This window comes from Eptatretus burgeri, chromosome 13 (genome assembly GCF_056783735.1).
Source record: "Eptatretus burgeri isolate ZD-2024b chromosome 13, Ebu_testis_v1, whole genome shotgun sequence".
NCBI classification, from domain to species: Eukaryota; Metazoa; Chordata; class Myxini; order Myxiniformes; family Myxinidae; genus Eptatretus; species Eptatretus burgeri.
Window position 1 is genome coordinate 46,591,383 of NC_140973.1, and position 13,279 is coordinate 46,604,661.

Sequence of the window (13,279 nt, forward strand, 5' to 3'; positions counted from 1 at the left end):
ACGAGAAACACGTACTTACCGATATAACTGATCTATAGGACCTGGCTGTTGTATGCTCATGGTTTCCAGATTCACAACAGTTTATCAGTCATTAGAAGAGTAAGAACACAGCACCATGCTCACCTGACATCAGACCTTTGTCTTTTTCTCCATTTTGCAAAAATCCTGGTGAAAACTAAAACTATTAAGAACATGTTCTTCTTCATTCATTCGCTCATCAAGGAATAAGTCACAATGGACACAGCTCATATTAAGGTAGAATGCTAGAATTATGTCTTTGCTGAAAAGGCTCAGGTTCCCAATCTCTCCCTCCCTGTTTCAGATCTCCCTCCCAATTACAGAAGCAGATGAGCTTCTCATCGACAAAACTGGATAAGTGCAGAACCTTCTCCCTGTAGATATGCTCCTCGTGCTAACTCGGCAATTAATGCAGACACTCTCAACCTTAACCAATTAGAGGTCATAATTGTCTCACTGGACATCGACCAAGCATTCAATAGCATCTGACACCCAACCTTGATCGTTAAACTTTCGGTCAGGGCATCGGCATCCTCTCCTTGACAGCCTGGTAGATTTGCTTCATGTCTGCAAGTAATGCATAACCCTTGATGGTGTTCTCTCTCCTATTTTCTCAGAGGCTGGTGTCCAACAAGGTAGTCATGGATGATGGAACCTATCCTGCTTTTGGCTTGCATTGAGGACCTCTTGGCTTCTTTGAAAGAAACTCTTGCATGTAACTTTGCAGATGACTTCACTCTTTGTCATAAGGTAGCTCACACCAATGGCAGGCAGGCTGCCATCACTTCCTTGTCCACTGGTTTAGAGGAAATACAAAACCGGTCAATTACTGAGAATGTCATTGAATGTATCTAATCATATCCCACATATTCACTTCGTGCCTACATAAAGACCAAATATCGCCCTCAAGTTTACTGCTGAAATCAACCTGTGGCAGAGGTGTAATCTTCAGAGCACTTGGGATAACAACCTGCCATGACTTCCTGGGCCAATCATGTATCCAATCTCTCTGTCTTCTAATGTCTCCTTTCTGGTCTTGCACCCTCTGTTTTCCATACATTTTTATCCCCCACCCCAGGTAAATATCTGCAGGGTGCACTCTGTCAACCATCAAGCTCCTTCTGGTGAAACTCCCAGAACCCAGAATTTCGCCATCACGACTATAACTTCGCCATCACCAACAGGTTGGTGGTCTCTGTCTTCTTCCGCCTCCTTTCTGGTCTTGTACCCTCTGCCCTCTCCGTGCTTTGTTTCCTCCCCTCCCCCAGGTATCTGCAGGATGCATGTGGTCCACCAGCAACCCCCTCCAGTTGAAACTGCCAAATCCAGAACCACTTCTCACCTCCACTCATTTATTCCTCCTTTTCCACCTGTGGAACCAACTTTCACATTCTCTTCAATCTCATTCTTCCCTCCAGGTCTTCAAGAAAGCTGCTCACCACCATCTCCGATCACCCGCCTCCCCACCCCCAATCCAAAACCATGATCTTTTCTACCCCTGTGAACCCTCCCCAAACACACCTCCTTCAAAATTTCCAGTTTTTTCTTCCTGAGAGTTTATTTCCTCTGCCACTGAAGGTGAAGGAGGTTATGTTTTCACCGCTCTCTGTCTGTCTGTTTGTCTACCTGTGTGCAGGATATCTCAAAAAGTTGTGGACGGATCTGGATGAAACTTGGTGGGCAGGTTGGGTGCGTGACAAGCGAGAATTGATTACATTTTGGTGAAGATCCGAATCCGGATCCGATAATTTTTTATGTGATTCTTCACCATTGAGAGATAGGGCTAAACCAATATATAGCACGATATCTCAAAAAGTTGTGGACGGATTCGGACGAAACTTGCTGGGCAGGTTGGGTGTATGGCCTCGACGAATTGATTCGATTTTGGTGAAGAACCGAATCCAGATGTGGATACGATAATTATTTAATATTAAAGTGATTCTTCACCATTGAGAGATCGGGCCAAAAATTATATAGTCCTGTATAGTATGATATTTCAAAAATATAATGGGCCCGATATGTTTTCGTCGATCAGGCATTACGTGGTGGAGGTATGCGCTCTACCGAGTGCCCTTCTAGTTTGCTTCTGTATCCATCTTGTCTGCCCCATGCATTCTTCCCTAATCCCTTCTTCTTCCTCACTTTCCTTATTTTGTCCAAGTCTCCCTCTATTGCATCCCTCATCCTTGCCGTGGGTGTGTTTCCCCCCTCTCTGTCTATGTCTACTGTTCCTTTTGTTCTGTTATGTCCTGATCCATTCTCCATCTGAGCTCTTCCACAAGCCTTGACTTTGTATACAAAAAAAAAATCTGGTCTCCAGGACAGGGAGTTGATTTGAAATCCTCTGCAGACCAAAGTCATTCCTCGGCCGCTCTCAGCGCCAAACAATGTACAAAGTCTTCATCTACAGTATCCTGGCATATGGATGTCATCTATAGGCTGGTGCCACAAGATCTCACCTTGTTCCCTTGAAAGTAGTACAGTATATTCCATGGTCCTGAGGCTAATTGTAGAAGGTCAACATGATGCTGAGGTGCAAGACCTGCTCCACTCCTACCGTAAAGAAGCTGATGACCCAGCAGTTTTCTATCACCTCATTTCTGGTCTTTCTCCACATTCCCTCTCAGCTATTTGTCTCTCGTAAGCCCAATTCCTTCTGATGATTAATGAACCCCACCAAGCCTTGTCCAGACCCCATTTGAAAGCTTCAACAGATTATATACAAGGTTTCATCCTGGCTAAAGGAGGGACCCATGTCTAAAGTTGGTTTGGTAGACTATCCCAATCATGTAATGTTCACCTCTGGCCAGGCTTGATCTCGGTTTGACCCTTTTGGTTTTGGATCTGGAAGCTGCTATTCTCCATAGTTACCAACAGGGGTTGCTGCATCAAGAAGCAAGCTGCTCTTCAAAATGATACAGAAACTCGGCCGGTCTGCTTACAATCACAAGGAATTAAGATTAATGATATATTTATTAAATGTAGTATTTTTGACCAGCACCATCACTATGGTAAGGGATCATATACATATTACATATTCAAATGGATTCACATAGCCTTATAGTTGTATTAATGTATTTAAGATAAAATCACATTCTATTTATTGGGCTGGATAGCATTGGTTCGATTCCCGACGCAGCTATAAACTTCCATCCTGGTGTTTTGCAGGCAGGATGGTGAGGCATCGATCTGGGTGCCATCCCTCGGATGGACGCGAAACGGGTATCCCACTAAATGGGTATCCCGTCTGCCGGCATTTGTTGGTGAGAACGTCAACTATTCCACGGTGTCCTTCGCGAAGAGTCGGCAAGCTATCAGTGCCACCCTGAACAAATTCCAAATTCCTGCTCTTACCCACAGGGGACACTGCATCAATGGCACAGCTGAGCCCCCATAAAATGATGCCTCCCACCCTTCACCATGTGCTACATACCAAATGAAAGAAAAAGATTCCATTTGCTCGTGGGGTGTGTACTCTTGCCCCAAGTCTTTCATGAATTGGCTGGTCAGGTCTGGCGTTTGGAGCGGATTTGGATCAGAATTCGTAATTTGATGATTGTGCCGGCGATTGTTCGACGACTCTTCACCAAACGACACCGTGGGTTTCTTTAACGCCCAGCAACTAATGCTATCAGGTGGAACAGCCAGCTTAAAGGGGAACCAAAACACAATTTTTTTTTTCTTTCTGAAAATCATTAATCACCGTCTAATTTGAAGGGAAAATGATTTTTTGAATTTTTTTTTTTTTTTTTTTTGTCGATCACAAAGTGCCAAAAAGCCCTGGAGTGTCGATTTTCGATTTTCACCGGTGATGTCACACCTTGAACCCACCTTGATCCAAATGGCAGCTTTACAGAGAGAAACAGTGTTTTTTGAGCTCGGATTCCGACTCTGATTCCACCATCATTATCAACTCTGATGGTTCTCAGAATGGTGAAACTGACATTTGGAATTTTGAAGAAACTATGAAGAACAAAATTAGTGATGGAAACGCTTTTGGGGGGGGGATTATGGAGCCGTAGCGTTTTGAGCCTTATGCGAGAAATTCAGGCAAAGATGGCGACAATGGAGGTGTTCGAAAAGATGAAAACGCCGGAGCCATTTTCACTACAGATTTCGAGGTTTTGTTTTTGCATTCAATTGGCACTTTATAAGGGATTATTTTATTAATTGATAAATCAGTTGTACTACTCCAGCAGAAACACAGCACGGACACGGCATGGACACGGCATGGACACGGCATGAAAGGAACATGGGCAGAATCGAACACCACCGACAAAATGGACGATTAATGTTTCATCGCACCATTGCAGGCTGACCAGTTGTCCTGTATGTTATGGGATGGTCCCATTTCATACTTTCGCAGGACGCTATTTGTATCTGTGATCGTATCCATGCTGTATCCCACTGTTGTGTCCATGTTGTGTCCCACACCCACTGTTGTGTCCAGGCCTTGTTGTGCGATGTCCCACAATCATGTCTGTGCCGTGTCCCACCGTCGTGTCAATGCTGTGTCCCACTGTTGTCTCCATGCCGTGTTGTGCCATGTCCCACCGTCGTGTCCATGCTGTATCCTACTGTTGTGTCCATGCTGTGTCCCACACCCATTGTTGTGTTGTGCGATGGCCCACCATCATGTCTGTACCATGTCCCACCGTCGTGTCAATGCTGTGTCCCACTGTTGTCTCCATGTCATGTTGTGCCATGTCCCACCGTCGTGTCCATGGTGTGACCCACCCACCATTCCTCCATACACAATCTTTACCTGACCCATCATTACTCCATACACAATCTTTACCTGACCCATCATTACTCCATACACAATCTTTACCTTACCCACCCTGACTCCATACATAATCTTTACCTGACCCATCATTACTCCATACACAATCTTTACCTTACCCACCCTGACTCCATACACAATCTTTACCTGACCCATCATTACTCCATACACAATCTTTACCTTACCCACCCTGACTCCATACACAATCTTTACCTGACCCACCCTTCCTCCATACATAATCTTCACCTGACCCAGCCTTCCTCCATACATAATCTTTACCTGGCCCACCCTGACTCCATACACAATCTTTACCTTACCCACCCTGACTCCATACATAATCTTTACCTGACCCAGCCTTCATCCATACATAATCTTTACCTGACCCATCATTACTCCATACACAATCTTTACCTTACCCACCCTGACTCCATACACAATCTTTACCTGACCCACCCTTCCTCCATACATAATCTTTACCTGACCCACCCTTCCTCCATACACAATCTTTACCTGGCCCACCCTGACTCCATACACAATCTTTACCTTACCCACCCTGACTCCATACATAATCTTTACCTGACCCAGCCTTCATCCATACATAATCTTTACCTGACCCATCATTACTCCATACACAATCTTTACCTTACCCACCCTTCCTCCATACACAATCTTTACCTGGCCCACCCTTCCTCCATACACAATCTTTACCTGACCCACCCTTCCTCCATACACAATCTTTACCTGACCCACCCTGAATCCATCCACAATTTTTGCATTACCCACCCTCACTCCATGCAGAATCTTTACCTGACCCCTCCTTACTCCATACACAATCTTTACCTTACCCACCCTGACTCCATACACAATCTTTACCTGACCCACCCTTCCTCCATACATAATCTTCACCTGACCCACCCTTCCTCCATACACAATCTTTACCTGACCCAGCCTTCATCCATACACAATCTTTACCTGACCCATCATTACTCCATACACAATCTTTACCTTACCCACCCTGACTCCATACACAATCTTTACCTTACCCACCCTGACTCCATACACAATCTTTACCTGACCCACCCTTCCTCCATACATAATCTTCACCTGACCCACCCTTCCTCCATACACAATCTTTACCTGACCCACCCTGACTCCATACATAATCTTTACCTTACCCACCCTGACTCCATACACAATCTTTACCTGACCCACCCTTCCTCCATACATAATCTTCACCTGACCCACCCTTCCTCCATACACAATCTTTACCTGACCCACCCTGACTCCATACATAATCTTCACCTGACCCACCCTTCCTCCATACACAATCTTTACCTGACCCACCCTGACTCCATACATAATCTTTTCCTGACCCACCCTTCCTCCATACACAATCTTTACCTGACCCACCCTTCCTCCATACATAATCTTTACCTGGCCCACCCTGACTCCATACACAATCTTTACCTGACCCACCCTTCCTCCATACATAATCTTTACCTGGCCCACCCTTCCTCCATACATAATCTTTTCCTGACCCACCCTTCCTCCATACACAATCTTTACCTGACCCACCCTTCCTCCATACACAATCTTTACCTGGCCCACCCTTCCTCCATACACAATCTTTACCTGACCCACCCTTCCTCCATACACAATCTTTACCTGACCCATCATTACTCCATACACAATCTTTACCTGACCCACCCTTCCTCCATACATAATCTTTACCTGACCCACCCTTCCTCCATACATAATCTTTACCTGGCCCACCCTTCCTCCATACACAATCTTTACCTGGCCCACCCTGACTCCATACACAATCTTTACCTGACCCATCATTACTCCATACACAATCTTTACCTGACCCACCCTTCCTCCATACATAATCTTTTCCTGACCCACCCTTCCTCCATACACAATCTTTACCTGGCCCACCCTTCCTCCATACACAATCTTTACCTGGCCCACCCTGACTCCATACACAATCTTTACCTGACCCACCCTTCCTCCATACACAATCTTTACCTGACCCACCCTTCCTCCATACATAATCTTTACCTGGCCCACCCTTCCTCCATACATAATCTTTTCCTGACCCATCCTTCCTCCATACACAATCTTTACCTGGCCCACCCTTCCTCCATACACAATCTTTACCTGGCCCACCCTGACTCCATACACAATCTTTACCTGACCCACCCTTCCTCCATACATAATCTTTACCTGGCCCACCCTTCCTCCATACATAATCTTTTCCTGACCCACCCTTCCTCCATACACAATCTTTACCTGACCCACCCTTCCTCCATACACAATCTTTACCTGGCCCACCCTTACTCCATACACAATCTTTACCTGACCCACCCTTACTCCATACACAATGTTTACCTGACCCACCCTTCCTCCATACACAATCTTTACCTGGCCCACCCTTCCTCCATACATAATCTTTTCCTGACCCACCCTTCCTCCATACACAATCTTTACCTGACCCACCCTTCCTCCATACACAATCTTTACCTGGCCCACCCTTCCTCCATACACAATCTTTACCTGCCCCACCCTTCCTCCATACATAATCTTCACCTGACCCACCCTTCCTCCATACACAATCTTTACCTGACCCACCCTTCCTCCATACATAATCTTCACCTGACCCACCCTTCCTCCATACACAATCTTTACCTGGCCCAGCCTTCATCCATACACAATCTTTACCTGACCCACCCTTCCTCCATACACAATCTCTACCTTACCCACCCTTCCTCCAGAGACAATCTTTCACCTACCCACCCTTCATACACAATGTTTGTGTATGGATGAAGGCCCATAGACTCAACTTCATTGTGGGGCATTCCAATGATCTTAAAGGCCTTGATTTCCCCTGCATCAAGCTGAATATGGTATGAGACAGGGCAACCAACCCAGAGGGGATACCAGCATTCCATGAAGCTGCGGATGAAGGCCTTGTAGGTGGATAGGAGTTCAGGTGTGCCAAGGAAGGACTTTGTATGATGGAGGATGCCCATTCAGCAGCTGGCTTTGGAGGCCAACTGAAATGTAATTTGCTCAAGAAAGATCATTGCCGATCGTGAGACCCAGGAATACTAATGACTGAACGTCTTCAAGAGGATTGTTAAGAAAGTAGATGGGGAGTGGGGCGGAGATGGGGGGGGAGGTGGTGTTAGATGGTCTTTTCAGAGAAAGATAGTGGGAGAGCGAGATTTGTCAGGATTGAAAGACATATTCCAAGTGTTTGACAGCTTGGGATTTTGTCAATGGCTAAAGAGAGGGAAGAGGCTGCAGTCTGCCTGGCTGAAGGATGAGGGATGTCACAGCAGAGGGTGGAGTCATTAGAAAAGAGATAAAGAGGATTTTCCAGAGAGTCAGCGAGATCATTGATGAACACCAGGAATAGGACTGGGCCCAGACCACTGCCTTGGGGAACTCCTGCCTTGACAGTGAGAAGAGATGATAGGATTCCATTGCGAGCCACACGTTGGCTTCGAGAGTAGAGGAAATCGGAAAGCCATGTGTAGCGTTGCCCTTGGATGCTACAGGCAGACCATTTGTAGGGCAAGGGGGGATGCCAGACTGTAGTGATAGCTCGAGATTTGTCTGGAGAAACATCCCTGATCTCACGTCTGACATTGTGGGCCGACGTCCATTGATTGGGTGAGTAAAAGCAGCATGTCCAACATCGAGTGGCCTGGTCTTAATCCGATTTGAGATGAGACTGTTGGAGAAAAGGAATGATTTTATGTCAACTGTGATAATGGATCCTTGACCTTGCTGATGATTGGAAGTAAGCTGATATGTTTGTGAAAAAGTCAGGCCAAAACCTTTCTCTCACTGGCCCCAATAAGAAGATGGGAATAATTGGGGCCGTTGAAGTAATAGTAGCAGTAGTTGACATTAAAACGTTAGTATTTCTTTGATTAGACTATTTTGTGAAAAATTTCCATTCACTTTCTCTTTGGCTCGTATGTGCAGTTCCCCTTTTTCAGTAAAATTCATAAACGCAAACAATTTATGTTTTGTTGTTTTGGGATTGCTAGAGCTTGTTCCCATTTCTGTCCTATTTCCTGCTGGTTTTGCAGTTTGCCACAGCTGCAATTAAAAGGAAATTCTTCATTGAGATTTTCTACAACGGAAATGTTCTTCTGTTATCATTTTGGAATGAACACACCAAATCTACAGTGGCTTGCAAAAGTATTCACTCCCAACTAATAATGCCACATTTAGATGAATTACCAATTATGTGGAAACTATTTTTCCAAATGAAGTTTTTTTTTTACTCATAACTGGAGATCAAACTAAACACTGTTATAGTTGAAGGAGGTTACATGTCAGGAATACCTGCAAAAAACAGGTACAAATCAAAATTCACTGGTTGCAAAAGGATTCAACCCCTTAGATCAGCACTTGGGGGAAGTACCTTTTGCAGCAATGACTGTGATGAGTATTTTTGGGTAGATCTCTACCAGCTTCACACAGTGAGATGGTGAAATCGTTTCCCATTCTTCACGTGAAAATTGCTCTAGTTCTACCAAGTTTGATGGGGATCATTGATGGACTTCAATCTTCAAGTCTCACCATAAATGTTCAATTGGGTTTAAGTCAAGACTTTGCCTTGGCCACTCAAGAACATATATTTTCTTCTTATTCAGCCACTCCAGTGTGGCTTTAGCTTTGTGCTTCAGATCATTGTCCTGCTGAAATGTGAATCTTCTACCCAGTTTCAGATTCATGGCTGACTCAAGCAGGTTTTCATCAAGGATTCTCCTGTACTTTGCACCGTCTATTATACCTTCTATCCGAACAAACTCGCCGGTCCCTGCTGCTGAGAAACAGCTAAATATCATGATGCCACCACCATGTTTGATAATAGGGATGGCGTTGACTTGGTGATGTGAAATGTAAGGCTTGCACGATATGTAACGCTTTGAAATTAGACCAAAATGTTCAATTTTTGTCTCGTCTGACCACAAAACGTTTCTTCGTATACCTGCAGTATCATTAAGATGCATTTTCATAAACTCCATACAAGCTTTTAGATGCCTCTTCTCCAGTAATGGCTTCTTTCTTGTCACTTGCCCATAGAGGCCAGCTTTGTGAAGGGAACAGGATATTGTTAATTGATGAACACTGACCCCCATCTCAGACATAAAGCCTTGCAGATCTTTCAAAATAATTGTTGGATTTACAGTGACATCCTGAGCCAGTTTCCTGCTTGCCCAGCTTCTGAGTTTGGATGGGTGACCTGATCTGTGTTGAGTCTGGATGGTATATGCCTGGTGTTGGCTTAATGGTTAGGGTGGTGGGCTTGGGATCCTAGGGTTCTGAGTTCAAATCCCGCTCAGCTGTTGAATTAAAACCAGGTGGGTTTAACTTGGCCTGTCATTCTTCTGAGGTCGGCAAAATGAGTGTCAGCTTGCTGGTATACTGTGTCGGAGTGGTGACCCACCAGGATTGTGCCCAGTAGCCAAGGAGACTGCTTAAGCAGCACCAACGCTCTGCACAGAGTAAGGTCCCAATCTCCTCTCCTCCTGAATGGTATGATACATCTTCCACTTCTTAATGATGGATTTCACCATACTCAAAGGGATAAGGAGACTTTGAAATCTTCTTATAACCCTCTCCTGAATGGTGCTTCTCCACCACTTCATGTCTGACTTCTTTGGAAACCTCCTTCTGGTCTTCATCTTTACCTTGTTGATTGACCAAGTGAGTTGCACCTTAAACTCCTTAGATAAGTGGGGGAGCTTAATTTAAAAGTAAAACCACTGATTACATGCAGGTGAAACCTATTACACTGACTTTGTAACCTTTCAAACAAATAATTTGCTCCTGAAGTGATTTAGGGTTAATTTGGCAAAGAGTTTGAATATTAATGCAACTGAGAATCAACTGATTTTCTCTGTTAATCTAATATATTCACATTTTATCGACATGTTTTCTTTTTTAACTTTATCACTTTAGAATAGTGTGTGAAGACTGTATATTAAGTTTGATTTGAAAGCATCATGAAATAAGTTCAGATGGCATCAAATTGTGAAAACTTTGTAGGCGGGTGAATACTTTTACAGGCCACTGTATTTTGTTTGCTTTGGAGCAAATTAATGCTGAGCCGATAACATAATATTGTAATGGAATCCCTGCATCAAATCCCCTCCACAGTATACACTGTTGATTTTGCCACTGTCTCTCAATGTCCTTATAAAAGTAAATTAATTTCTCTAAATGTCTTGTAAAAGTAAATTAATATCTCTAAATGTCTTGTTCCTGCATGTGATGCAAGTACAACTTCCTCATTTTGTTATTGTAGAAAAATGGAAGTCACTGGAAATTGCATTCTCGAATAGTTGCAATCCCATGACGTCACAAAAAGTATTGAACTTCAAATGTCAGAACTCTGACGCAATTCCATCATCGTTTCCTCTTTCATAAAGTACAATCCGTGCCTACGCATCGCTGCACTGACGTGTTTAATCAAAAGACAGCATGTTGCACTTAGCAAACATATTGAATGTCGATCTGTGAGTCTTCGTGAGGATGTAAAATGAAGTGAAACACCAAAATAAAGGATCTTTTATGACGCGCAGTTGTTGTTGTTGTTGCTGCTTTCATCATGGCTTGAGTTGCTGTACAGTACCATCATAAAGTATTCACACCCCTCGACTTTTGTCACAGTTTGTTGTGTTACAGCCTTAATATAAAATGGATTAAATTAAAAAAGAAAAAATTGTCATCAATCAACACAAAATACCCCATAATGACAAAGTAAAAACATGTTTTCAGAATTTTTTTACAAATTATTTGAAAATAAAAAGCTGAAATGTCTTGTGTCAATAAGTATTCAACCCCTTGAGTCAATACTTTGTATAAGTGCCTTTGGCAGTGATTACAGGTTCGAGTCTTCTTGGGTTTGTCTGCATCAACTTTGTACATCTAGATTTGGGGATTTTCCCCCATTCTTCCTTACAGATTTGCTCAAACTCTGTCAAGTTGGATGGAGAGCGTCGGTGAACAGCAATCTTCAAGTATTTCTACAGATTATCAATGGGATTCAAGTCTCGGCTTTGGCTGGGCCACTCAAGGACTTTCACGTTCTTGTTCTGAAGCTATTCCAGTGTTGCTTTGGCTGTATGCTTGGCATCATTGTCCTGTTGGAACGTCAATTTTCACCACAGTCTCAGGTGTTTTGCACTCTGAAGCAGGTACTCCCCATGGATTTGCCTGTATTTGGCTCCATTAATTGTTCTGTCTATCCTGACAAGTCTCCTAGCCCCTGCCTTTGAAATGCATCCCCAAAACATGATGCTGCCACCACAACCATGCTTCACAGTTGGGATGGTGTTAGATGGGTGATGACCTGTGCTCACTTTCCGCTAGACGTAGCACTTTGCATTCAGGCCAAAGAGTTCAATTTTCGTGTCATCAAACCACAGAATCTTTTGCCTCGTGCTCTGAGTCTTTCAAGTGCATTTTTGCAAACTCCAGGTGTGCTGTCATGTGCCTTTTTCTCAGGAGTGGCTTCTATCTGGCCTCTCTCCCATACAGCCTAGATTTGTGAAGTGCTGCAGAGACTGTTGCTCTTCCTGCAGGTTCTCCCATCTCAGCCAAGGAACTCTGTAGTTCTGTCAGAGTGGTCATTGGGTTAATGGTCACCTCCATGACCAAAGTCCTTCTTGCCTAGTTGCTCAGTTTGGTCAGACGTCCAGCTCGAGAAAGAGTCTGGGTAGTTCGATATTCTTTCCTTTTCCAAATGATGGAGCTCACTGTGCTCTTGGGAACTTTCAACACTAGAAATTGTTTTATACCCTTCCCCAGATCTATGCCTCCTCAAAATTCTATTTTGGAGTTCTAGGGACAGTTCCTTTGACTTCATGGTGGAGTTTCTGCTCTGACATGCACTGCCAACTGTGGTACCTTATATAGAATGGTGTGTTTCTTTCTAAATCATGTCCATTCATTTGAATTGGCCATAGATGGACTCCAATCGAGTTGTAGAAACATCTCAAGGATGATCAAAGGAAACTGGATGCACCTGAGCTCAATATTGAGTGTCATAGCAAAGGGGTTGAATACTTATTGATGCAAAACATTTCAGCTTTTCATTTTTAATTAATTTGTAAAAATTTCAAAAAACATGTTTTCACTTTGTCATTGCGGGGTATTTTGTGTGGAAATGTCACAATTTTTTTTATTTATTTAATCTATTCTAAATTCAGGCTGTCACACAACAAAATGTGACAAAAGTCGATGGGTGTGAATACTTTCTGAAGGTACTGTATGTGTGCTCCTTAAGTATCTGTCACGCTTTATTCTAAAGTTTCCCAGGCTGTGATAATTTACCAAGTAGCTCGCTTGTGCTTGCCAAGGCAACCGTTCCTTATCAACGGTTTTGAATGGAGTGCTTGCTTGAGTGCTTACTGCTTAAGCCACTTGGTGAGTGCTCCACAAGTAACTTAG

The 13,279-nt window shown here is 43.7% G+C and overlaps 1 long non-coding RNA gene across 1 annotated transcript in view; it reads left to right on the forward strand.

Annotated features, from left to right (window-relative positions):
• Positions 1-558: 558 nt before the first annotated feature.
• The window catches only part of LOC147014402 (uncharacterized), a 67,441-nt gene continuing 54,720 nt past the window's right edge, over positions 559-13,279 (forward strand). The window contains exons 1-2 of the long non-coding RNA XR_015050753.1: positions 559-768; positions 3,187-3,281. This is a non-coding gene — a long non-coding RNA (uncharacterized LOC147014402). The remainder of the gene's footprint in view (positions 769-3,186; positions 3,282-13,279) is intronic.